The sequence below is a fragment of the Elephas maximus genome, chromosome X (genome assembly GCF_024166365.1).
Source record: "Elephas maximus indicus isolate mEleMax1 chromosome X, mEleMax1 primary haplotype, whole genome shotgun sequence".
Lineage (NCBI taxonomy): Eukaryota > Metazoa > Chordata > Mammalia > Proboscidea > Elephantidae > Elephas > Elephas maximus.
This window is the reverse complement of record NC_064846.1, coordinates 68,317,557-68,330,243: the sequence shown is the minus strand read 5'-3', so window position 1 is coordinate 68,330,243 and position 12,687 is coordinate 68,317,557. Positions and strand designations below refer to the sequence as shown.

The following is a 12,687-nucleotide window of genomic DNA, read 5'->3' as shown; positions in this document are numbered from 1 at the left end:
TCTGCTGAATAATCAGAGCTTAGTCTTATTGTTTCTCCCTGTATGTGACTTTTCATTTTTTCCAAGCTGCTCTCAAGATTCTTTCTTTGGTTTTAGTGAGTGTGATTATGATATGCCTCGGTGGTTTTCTTTTGGAGTCTATCCTATACAGGGTTCATTGAGCTTCTTGGATGGTCAGCTTTTCATCTTTCACGATATTAGGGAAGTTTTCTGTCAACAATTCTTCAGTGTTCCTCTTTTTTGTGTTTTTTGTTTTCTCCCCCTGTTTTGGAACTTTGTTTACTCACAACTTTTCACTTTTGATTGTATCCCACATTATTCTCAGGGCTTCTTCATTTTCTGCATTGTTTTTTTGTGATTTTTCCTCAACAGAGTAGTATCCAAGTGTTTGCTTTCACCTTTGCTGATCCTGTCTTCCATTGTTTCAGTCCTGCTCCTCATCCCTTTTATGACACTGTCCATTTCTGAAATCCTGTTGTTTATCTTTTGGACATCTAGTTGTTTTTGTAGGATTTCTAGTTGTGAATTTATTTTGGCATTTTGTTCTCGTATTATTTTCCTGAATTCTTCCTTTTTTTCTGCATTTTCCATGAATTTGTCTGCCTTTTCCATAAATTTGTCCATTTTTTCCTCATTTTGTCTGCTTTTTGCTTCAACTCTTAGAGTGCTCTGAATATTAAGGTTTGAATTCCCTGTCAGGTAGTTCTAGTGCCTTTTCTTCTATTAGAAAGTCAGCTGGTGTTTTATTTTGGATGCCTACTGGAACCACCCTACCCTGTCATTTTTGATATGGTCTGCAGGTCTTCAGGACATTCAGTAGTTATTTTTTTTGTTTCTTGATTGTAGATTTGTTTATTTCATCTTCTTTTTTTCATTTTATTTGGTCATGTCTGAGCAGGTGGGCTGTACATTCTTTGTTGTTTGCTCATCCCTGGACACAATACTTTTTACCTCCTTGCCCAATGGGCAGGGCCATTTGCTCAGCTATGGTGCAATAGAGCAGGTCCAGCTGAAGGGGAGGGGCTGGGATAGGCTGTTTGTGGCATGTACTAGGGCCAGCTGGGTGGCCTGGGCATCAGCGAAGGGCAGGTTTTGATAGTCTGTGTTGCTTGGGGGTCTGATATTCAGTGCACAGTGCAGGTAGGCAGTTAGGAAGGGGGAGGTTGTGATGTGTGGAGGTAAGATGGATATGGGAAAAAGAGGAGAGAGAGGAGAGAGAAACAGGAACCAAAAACAAACAAAAAAGTGCTAAGGGAGCTTTCTGTTGGTGTGGAGAGATGAGAAATGGAGAAAAACAAAAGTGAAAATGGATAGATAGATGATAGAGAGATAGAGAGATGATAGATGGATGGATGACAGACAGATAGATAAAAATTACAAAAAAAAAAAAAGAAAAGAAAAGAAAAGCCTCCAGGGATCTCACCGGTGCTGCTGTGAGACTGGAATAGTGGCTCCCAGGCCATGCAGAACAGACTGGCTAGAAGGGGTAGAGATGTCACACAGCGCCAGGAATTCAGGAGACAGGAAAAAAAAGGTAAGTATAGAGAGCCGAGATACTAAGAAATGAAGACAAAAAAAAAAAAAAAAAAAAAAAGGAGAAAAAAAGAAATGTCCCCAGCACCACTGCACCTGTACAGACCAGGGAAGTGGCTCCCAAGCCACATAGTACAGCCTGGCTAGAAGGGACTCCCAAGCCTCCAAAAGAAAAAGAAAACAAACAAACAAACCAAAACAAAGCAAAATAAAATAAAATCCTCAGGGATCGCACCAGCATGGCAGCGGGTCTGGGAAGCAGTTCCGCAGTTGTTCGGTGCTTCACAGCCTTTCAAGAAGAAGCAAAGATACCACATGGAGCCAGGTGTTGGAGAGAAAGGAGGGAGAGGCACAGAAGAAACCAAAGGAAGCAGAATAAAGCAATAGCAGCAACAAACAAATGTCACTCTGGGAGCCAGCCAGTGTGGATTGGTGAATCCAAGTGGCAAGGGGCTGAAGCCAGTGCTTCTCGGCCAAGAAACTGTGGCCGGCAGGAAGCAGAGGATACTGAGAAGCAGAGGGGAGAAGAATAGGGAGTTGGAAAACATATTCCTGGTTACTGCATGTTCTGTCTCCTGCTGGTATCTCCATAAAACCGCTTTCCTGTACTCCCCGTCCGCCACTCTCCAACAGGAGTCCAAAATGTTGAATCCGTGCTGCATTAGCTGATGGGGACCTCCCCAAGTATCTCTCTCCTCGCTCTCTTTTCTCTGTCAGTTTCTTATTCCATTCGGTGCTTGGCTGATTTCTTTATCTTTTGATTTGATGCTTAGAGTTCAAGGATTGACACCTGTCTCTGTTTTACTTAGTTTTTCACGTCTTTGCTGTAGAGGGACAGTGTGGTGCTTCCATCTATAGCGCCATGTTGGCTGGAAGCTACCGACAAGGCTGTTTCTTGAGTCAATCTTTTTTGAGATTAAAAGCAAGTTAATAAGTAGAAATGGTGAAAGAGAGATGCTAAGCCACATGAATATTGCTCAGGAGCAGAAGGTCAGAAGAGACAAGGATCCTCCTCCATAGCCAACAGAGAGAAAAAGCCTTCTCCTAGAGCTGTTACCCTGAATTTGGAATCCTATCCTCCTAAACTTTGAGAAAATAAATTTCTGTTTATTAAACCCACATACTTGTGGTATTTGTATTACAGCAGCACTAGATAACTAAGACACCTAGTTAATCACACATATGGAAATATAGTCTCTTGTGAATGCACTGAATATATAGAGAAAAAACAAAAATGAACCCATGGCCAATGAGTCGATTCTGACTCAAAGTGTCCCTATAGCGACCCTATAGGACAGAGTAGAACTACTCCATAGGGTTTCCAAGGCTGTAATCTTTACAGAAGCAGACTGCCACATCTTTCTCCCGTGGAGCATTTGGTGGGTTCCAACCACCAACCTAGTGGTTAGCAGCCAAGTGCTTAACCACTGCATCACCAGGTCTCCTTGAATATAGAGATAGAATACTATATTTAACTGATTGCCTGGTATGGATTGTAGAATTAGGTAAAACAGTGTTTCAGACTGTAAACTTTCAAACTGTAAATTGAGAAAGGGATAAAATTCCCAACATACAATTGAACTTCAGACTATTTTATCATGGTGTTGGGCCACTGATGACTAAACAGCACTCCATGATCTATAGCTGAGACATTTTAATACTTGGTAAAATTGCTATGAACATGGAGTTTTCTATGCTTGTTAAAAAGCTTTAAAAGGTAAAAATGTATTATATATGCATAAGATATATATGTATATTATGTATATATAATATACATATATTTGACATATATTACTTGTGTCTTAATAGAAATGAAAATGTGCCTTAAACCACTATGCATTATGGTAGAAGTAATTGTAAATTAGCCTCATGCCAAACTAGTTTATTTTCCATACAATGATATTTAATATATACACTGTTATTTTGACTTCAAGTTATATACAGAAGAAAATTGTAGATAAATTTCTACAGTATAATGTTTCCAGCATTTTAAAATGTTATTATTTTTCCAGGCCTTGCAGTTTTAAAGGTTTATAGGCATAAATGTTTTATTTTAACAGAAGTCACTGAAAACATACTAATAACTACTGTGATGGTTCAGATTCTGTGTCATTTTGGCTGGGCCATGTTTCTCAGTGTTTTGGCAGTTGTATAATGTTGTGGTCATGTCCCTGTTGAAATTTGATATGTGATCACCCCCATGATGGAATCTGCTGAGTGGTACGGGTGGGAGCATGGCCTGTGGTGGCACACTGGCCCCTCAGCCTTCATCTCTCCACCCTCCACTGCCTACTTCTTTCTTGCTTGCCTTGCCAAGGTTTTTGGCTTGTTCTGGATCCAGCAGCTGCCTCTTGTCTCACCTCTGGTTGTTGGGACTTAAGCTAGCAGCTTATCTGTCTATCTTGGGATTCATCAATCCTCACAGCCTGCAAGCAAGAGTCCAGCTCCTCAACCTGCCGATCATGGGTTCACCAGCCCCTGCAGCTGTGTGAATCAGGAAAAGCCCTGCAGTCTTGCCTGCCAACCTTGGGATCCCTCAACCTTCATAGTCTGTGAACTGGAGCCCTGCTCTCTGACCTGCGGTCTTGGGTTCACCAGCTTCTGCGGCTCTGTGAATTAGAAGAGGCCTCTATCCCTATCCATGGACTTGGGACATTCCAACTGCTAAAATCACATGAGCTGTTTCCTTGATATAAATCTCTCTCTATATATACATTTATACGCTTTACTGGATTTGCTTCTCTAGAGAATCCAGCCTAAGACAACTATGTGTAATTTTTGGAATAAAATGAGGTTTATCCTATAGCTAACTCAGCATCTCATCTAGGAGACAGAAAAATAAAATCCAGAATTACTGGACCAAGAAAGTAAGTCTTCTGGATCAGAGATTTGCAAACTATGGCCCCTTGGGCCGAGTTCTTTTTGCTCCCTGTTTTTGAACAGCCCACTAGTAGAGAATATTTTTTACATGGTTGAAAAAAATTTTTAAATAGTATGTAATGATACATAAAATATATAAAATTCAAATTTTAATGTTCATAAATACAATTTTATTGGGACACAGTCATGCAATTTTTTTCAGTACTGTATATGGATGCTTTCTCACTACAATGGCAGATTTTAATAACTTCAACAGAGACCATATGGCACACAAAATCTAAAATGTTTACTATTTAGCCTTTTATAGGAAAAGTTTGCTGACCCATAGAGTAGATGGTTGTAAGAAGACTCCTGAAGAATAATCTGTTGAACATTGTCAAAATTGCAGATTAATTTTATAAATTTTGATGGTAAGCACTTCATTATATACCCACAAAACTACTGACAATGTTTTAGTTTAGCTTATCTGCAAGAATACAAGGATGGTTGCAGCAGTACGTAGACAAGGAACTGCCAAAAATTCAAGCCAGATTCAGAAGACAGCATGGAATGAGGGATATCATTGCTGATATCAGGTGGATTTTGGTTGAAATCAGAGAATACCAGAAAGATGTTTTACTGTGTTTTTTTGACTATGCAAAGGCATTCGACTGCATGAATCATAACAAATTATGGATAACATTGTGAAGAATGGGATTTCCAGAACACTTAACTGTGCTCGTGCAGAACCCGTACATAGACCAAGAGGCAGTGGTTCGAAAAGAACAAAGAAATACTGTGTGGTTTAAAATCAGGAAAGGTGTGTGTCAGGGTTATATCCTTTCACCATATTTATTCATCCTGTATGCTGAGCAAATTATCCAAGAACCTAGACTATATGCAGAAGAATGCAGCTCAGGGTTGGGAGAAGACTAACAACCTGTGATATGCAGATGGCACAACCTTGTTTGCTGAAAGCAAAGAAGACCTGAAGCACTTATTGATGAAGATCAAAGACTACAGCCTTCAGTATAGATTGTGCCTTGACATAAAGTAAGCAAAAATCCTCAAAACTGGACCAATAAGCAACATCACAATAAATGGAGAAAATATAGAAATTGTCAAGGATTTCATTTTAATTGAATTCACAATCAATGCCCATGGAAGCAGCAGTCAAGAAATCAAATGATGCATTGCATTGGTCAAATCTACTGCAAAAGACCTCCTTAAAGTGTTAAAAAGCAAAGATGTCACTTTGAGGATTAAGGTATGCTTGATCCAATCCATGATGTTTTCAGTCGCCTTATATGTATGCAAAGCCTGGACAATGAATAAAGAAGACCAAAGAATAATTGATGTCTTTGAATTATGGCGCTGGCAAAGAATGTTGAGTATACCATGAACTGCCAGAAGAATAGACAAACCTTTCCTGGAAGAATACAGCCAGAGTGCTCCTTACAGGCAAGGATGAGGAGACTTCGTCTCAAGTACTTTGGGCATGTTATCAGGAGGGATCAGCCCCTGGAGAAGGACATCGTGCCTTGGTAGTAGAGGTTCAGTGAAAAAGAGAAAGACTCTCAACGAGAAGGATTGACACAGTGGTTACAACAATGGACTCAAACATAGCAATGATCGTGAGGATTGTGCGGATGTCACCAGGCTGGCCTGTGTTTCGTTCTGTCGTACGTAGGGTTGCTTTGAGTTGGAACCGACTGGACAGCGCCTGACCGCAACAACAAGGACTATTTAGTGCTTTTAAGCAGCATAAAATTTTCCAATTTTTATGAAATTATGCTTTTCAAAAATGTAGTTTTGACGGTTATTTTAGCCCCCCCCCATAAGTTTCTTTAGTACTAATAATAAACTATAGGGTGACTGTCAGGCTAGGTAATCCATATTTCTAGGCCTTCTAATGTGATGAAATGCCTGTGTGATAATGAGTGCAAATGCAGAAATCAGATCAGAAGTCCTAAAATTTTGTTTTACTTTTTTCCTCATGGATTGTAGATACAAAGACTAAGAGAAAAAAGAGAGATAGTGAAAGGCAAAAGCATAGGAAAGGAAATTTAAGTTATATCATTTCCCTGAGTAATGCTCCTATTAACTAACTACTGAAGCAAATAATAGCTTTAAATCCTAGAATGTACACTGCAGTTTAATCATGTAATACAGTGTCACTCTCCACAGTGTTCTTGCTACCCATTACACACGCACATATGCAGCACACACACACAAAGACACAGAGAAAGAGATTTAGTGTTTATGGAACATGGCCATAAATAGCTTTAGAGGTGGAACTACTGGAACTAAAAAACTACTAGCTGTTAATCTGGGAATCTTACAAACCAATGCTTCTCAACTAGAGATTGCCTGAGCTAAAGGAAACCACATCTCATGCGGGTGAAGCCCAAACATCTGTATTTTTTAAAGCTCTCTGAGTGAATCTGACACAAAGTGAAGATGAAGAAATATTTTTTCTGATCCAATGACCTCATTATACAAATATTTTTAATCATATTAGCACCAAACCAAAAACCCATTGCCTTTGAGTAGATTCTGACTCAAAGCAATCCTGTAACACCAAAGTGCCTGAAAAAAATTACTAAAATTATTTAAAATTTGCCCATTAACTAGGATGCCCAATTTATAATGAAATTTTATTACCAAATCTATTTGACGAGAAAATATTATTTTAATTTCAAATTTACCTTCCCCAAATGCATAACACACACTTCAAGAAGGTCTACTGGCGTTGCTGGTGTCTTATATTCTTGTCGAACTTCTTGTTCTTATCCTTCATAGCATTTACCTTATTGTAATTAAAGATGTAATTAATTTTGTGATGGATTTTTCCTTTTCTTCCCCTTCTTCCCTTCTACCCATTAAAAAGTAAGCTTCATGAGGTAAAGTCTGTACCTGTTCTAAATACTGTGCTGGTATGTGATACCTACTAAATGAATTAATTATTAAGTTTACTAAACTGTGGTAAAATCGGTTTTTATCTTACAGAAAGGACTGTGTTAAAGTCACTTTCAGACATAATAGCCTCCCAGTAAATATTTGGTGAAAGAATTAATGAACTTTAGGTATCAAATCCTGATCAAATATGAAATATGTAATACATTTTATGTGAGTCCCTGAAAGTACAAACATTTTAGCATCCAACTACTAACTGAAAGGTTGGCTGTTCAAATCCACCCAGAGGTGCCTCAGGAGAAAGGTCACTTCTGAATGGTCATAGCCTTGAAAATCCGGTAGAGCAGAGCTACTCTGCACACATGGGGTTGCTGTGAGTCAGAATTGACTCAGTGACAACTAAGAATAACAACAACAACATATATTTTACACTTCCAGGGAATATTTATTGTAGGAATGCTGAGTATTGCTGAAATAAGCGGGAATATTAAAAAATTTTCCTTTCTTGTTTAAAAAAAGGAAATTAAGAACTGTAACTATAGCTTCTTTAACTTTTTGAGTTTATATTATTGAGTTTCCTGGTTTACAGACTTGAACAGAAAAGTTACAGCAGTATGATTCACCTTTTTATACATAGAGATCTGTGATTCGATTATACAAAATGGATGTGTATACCTTTATTACTGTTTAGTACTTGATATTATGGTAAGACACAATGTATAGAAATTGCATAGCAAAATATGTAGTTTTGTAGGAAGGCAAAAAAAAAATTGATGGTTGCATAATCGTATAAGCACAAGAGATATGTTATTTAAAGGAATGTGTTCAGAAGGCAGAGTTTTTTGCTATTTATTTATTTTGGTTTGTTTTTTTAAACTTTTTATTTTCAAGTAATTTTATATTTATATTGAAATAATTTTGGAGCTTACAAAATAACATGGAGTCCTCATATACTCTTTGCCCAGATTCCCTTAATGTTAATATCTTAAACATATCCATGTATATTTATATCCACGTGTGTATTTATGTATCTGTCCAAACTAAGGAGTTAACATTGGTACAGTACTATTAACTAAACCACAGACTTTATTTGAATTTTCTGTTTTTCCAGTGATAGACTTTCTGTTTCAGGATCCAATCCATTACAGCACATTACATTTACTATATATACATATATATTTTTAACTTAATTTTATTGTGGAAATATATATCCATAAAATTCACCATGTTAACAATTTTTAAATGGACGATTTATTGGAATTCATTACATTCACCATGTTGAGCAGCCAACACCACTATCTATTTCCAAAATTTTTCATCTCTTGGGTTGAAAAACAATTTGATGGACTTTTTTGTTTGTTTTTCGTATATTCAGAAAAAGACAGGGTAACAGGGTTCATCTGGAGGCTGAATCTACTCACTCATAAAGGCCACTCCTAGCAGCAAATGTCCAATTTATATAGAGAGCAATAGCAATGATACTATCAGTTGCTGGTTTAAGACTACTTTTATTAATATTATTCCATCTTTATCTAATGGTTTCAAATTATGCCACTATTATCTGACAATGGGTCTTCCTTATTCAAAGAATAAGGAAGACCGAAGAAGAATTGATGCTTTTGAATTGTGGTGTTGGCGAAGAATATTGACTATACCATGGACTGCCAAAAGAAAGAACAAATCTGTCTTGGAAGAAGTACAACCAGAATGTTCCTTAGAGGCAAGGATGGCGAGACTGCGTCTTACATACTTTGGACATGTTGTCAGGAGGGATCAGTCCATGGAGAAGGACATCATGCTTGGCAGAGTACAGGGTCAGCAGAAAAGAGGAAGACCCTCAACAAGGTGGACTGACACAGTGGCTGCAACAATGGGCTCAAGCATAACAACGATTGTAAGGATGGCTCAGGACTGGGCAGTGTTTCTTTCTGTTGCGCATAGGGTCACTATGGGTCAGAACCGACTCGACGGCACCTAACAACAACAACAACAACAACAAAGCTATCTGACAAATTGGCTATTTAGTTATCCTTAGCGTCAGTCAGTAAGTTGTCAATTTATTTGGGTAGTTTTTGAGTTATTAAAAGTTTTCTATGCATATTTTATATTGAAATCACATACTCAGATTGAACAAGTACTCCAAACAGATGTAAGATTAGTCCTGTACCCAGCATTCAGTTCAACACATTGAGTTGCATACCTACTGTTTTCTAGTGTTTTACTGACTGTTAAAGTTCCACTAAAGAGTTATCTTTGGATGCTGTGCAGATCAAACAGAAAAAATTATACTTCCTTATATAATTTTAAGATGTGTTTCTTCTTGGGAGTAACAACAAATGCTGAGTTTGTTGTTAAAGTAAAATAGCATTGAAGTAGCAGATTAAATATGTGCATAATTACCTTTATTTTATTAAGGAAAAATGATACTTTTGACAACATCTGTAGTCAATGATGATCTATTAATATCAAAGCTCTAAGACAAAACAATTTCGGTCTTTGCTAGTACTCCTTCTTAATTTCTGGTAAGTCTACAGACTCGCCTATTTTCTCAGTGTCTAACTCCTGCTTGTTTGATTTGGAACTAAGAAAGACTTTCCCCCAAAATAATGTAGCTTCATTAGGTAGCTGACATGGATTTTATGTCTCCCTTTTATACCTATAATGGAAACACATTCTTTCGCTACCTTTTCCTAGTGAAAGTGTTCTGATCATCAGATAGCATTTTTGCCCCTCTCTTCCTGGTTACTTAGAGAAAGATCTCTCTATCTTGGCCATGCCCTAAAAATTCTTGCCTTAACTCCACTTAAGGTCAAACCCTTGGCTTTCTATCCGTATTTATACCAATACATCTTATTTTAATCCTGTGTCATGGATTGAATTATGTCCCCCCAAAAATGTGTGTATCAACTTGGTTAGGCCATGTGTGCTTGTCCTCCATTTTGTGATTTTAATTTTATATTAAGAGGATTAGGGTGGGATTGTAACACCATCCTTAGGTCACCTCCCTGATCCATGGTAAAGGGAGTTTCCCTGGTGTGTGGCCTGCATCACCTATTATCTTTCTAGAGATAAAACGAAGGGGAAGCAAGCACAGAGTTGGGGACCTCATACCACCAAGAAAGCAGCACCAGGAGCAGAGCACATCCTTTGGACATGGGGTCCCTGCACCTGAGAAGGCCCTTGACCAGGGGAAGATTGAGGGCAAGGACCTTCCCCCAGAGCCCACAGGGAAAGCCTTCCCCTGGAGCTGACACCTGAATTTGGACTTGTAACCTACTAGACTGTGAGAGAATAAATTTCTCTTTGTTAAAGCCATCCACTTGTGGTATCTCTGTTATAGCAGCACTAGATGACTAAGACATCCTGGCACCTTTGGATTTCCAATTTGATCAGTCTGCTTCCTAGATGAGTAGCAAATACACATATTGTCCTCTTGGCCATGGAAATATAGAACCAAACTTTATTATCTTAGATCAGTCAATAAGGCAATATACCAGACAACAGGGGGTATTTCACAGAGAGAGGAAATACAACATCTTGTATCAAAAAGGCAAGTGTATAGGATTTTGCTCACCTCCCTCACTTATTCTCCTGAAGGTCATCATTATAAATCAGTCAAGCTTAGCAACAACTTTTTATGGGTCTCCAATATTATTCTGTTCTGGCAAATTTTTCTTTTACTCTGCTTAGTTCCTGCTCAACTAATTCTGCTAGGAATTATCCCAGACAACACCCTCACTACTCACTCTAACAGGCCCAATGGGTTCCTGCCTGGCTGTAGTATTACATTTAGAAAATCAGCAAAATCTTTTTCATTAAAATGAATGATTCTGTAATCATAAACATACTCCATAGAATATAGAATCTATTGTGTTTTATATAATATATTAGTCATTTGTTCATATTTCATTGATATTTTAATATATAAGTAATGACTATAAAATTTAGGAGAGTTCAAGTTAGCTATTTAAATATTAAATATATCTATCGTATTTGGTGCAGTGGTTACTGCTGGTGCAGTGGTTAAGAGCTCAGCTACTAAGGAAAAGTCAACAGTTCAAATCCACCAGCTGCTCCTTGGAAACCCTATGGGGCCATTCTACTCTGTCCTGTAGGGCCTCTATGAGTCAGAATTGACTCAACTGAAACAGGTTTTTCTTTTTATCTTATTTCCACATTATATTTTATTATTAGATTGAAATTTGCTATTCAAATGTTTTCATATCTCCAGCTGAAGAAATGGTTGACTATCAAAACAGAATTTACAAAAGTATATGCATTCTATCATGGGAATGACTAGGTACCTAATTTTGATGTGTATAAATGGAACCTCTTAAATTATTATCTCTAAGCTACATTTTTTTTTATGCTGCCAGTAGTTTAGTGTTTTTATTCTTGATCTATTGCTAGCTAGCAAAACATCCCTAAACAGTGGAGCTTAAAATGACAACCCAATAAATTTATCCTTTTGTGGGTCAGGAGTTTGGAGTTCTTCTGGCACCTGAACTGGGGAGGCTGGAAGAACCAGATCGTTTCTATGTATTGTTTTCTCTTTGTCTGCAGTCTTTCCACATGGATAGCTTGAGTTTCCTTATAGCATGGCAGTCTCTCAGTAGTCAGAGTTCTCTCAGTGTAGCTGGTTACCCTCAGAGTGAATGTTCCAAGGAATAAGGCAGATGCTGCAAAGCTTGGTTGCAGAAAATCAGCCTATATTCCAACTGCGTGAGGAGACTATGTAAGAGTCTGAATACCAAAGGGCATGATCCATTGCAGAAGCTATCTTTCAAGACTAGCTACTAAATATAGTACTGATGGAAACAAAAATACTGCTGCGTCTGGCAGATATATCTCCCTTACTAGATGTCAGAAACCTCATGTTTTTAGAAACCAAATGCTTCATCTTTATATTTTGATTTGTATATATATATTCGTATTCTGTTATAATTACTATTTAAGTGTATTACCTATAGTTGCTATTATAATTACTATCAAATGCTATCCATACCATCTATTTTTTGTTTTTTTAGAAAGTAGAATCAATTTTCATTAATTCCAACTCAAAATCTTGCCCCTAAGATTCTTCTGAAAGATGATTTGTACTTCTAATATTCTAAGACTACATGATTGAATAAATTTGTGTTATTTATTTTTCAGCCCACTAAGATTTTAAAGGTACAGCAACCACCTTTTGTTATATTTGTCCATGCTTATTACTGCAAAAATCAATTATTGTCAAATGATAGCTAAATAAATTCTTGTTCAAATAATCGTCAGAATTTCCAATGTGTCCATATGCCTATAATATCTGACAGCCTCCTGCTTTAGAATAAGTTGACTTTCATTCTGCATCAGTATGTGCCCTGTTTGAAAATATAATAG

The 12,687-nt window shown here is 37.5% G+C and overlaps 1 protein-coding gene across 2 annotated transcripts in view; it reads left to right on the top strand.

The window, feature by feature from the left end:
• Positions 1 to 12,687, top strand: part of PCDH11X (protocadherin 11 X-linked) — an 857,900-nt gene that overhangs the window by 594,531 nt on the left and 250,682 nt on the right. The window lies entirely within an intron of this gene.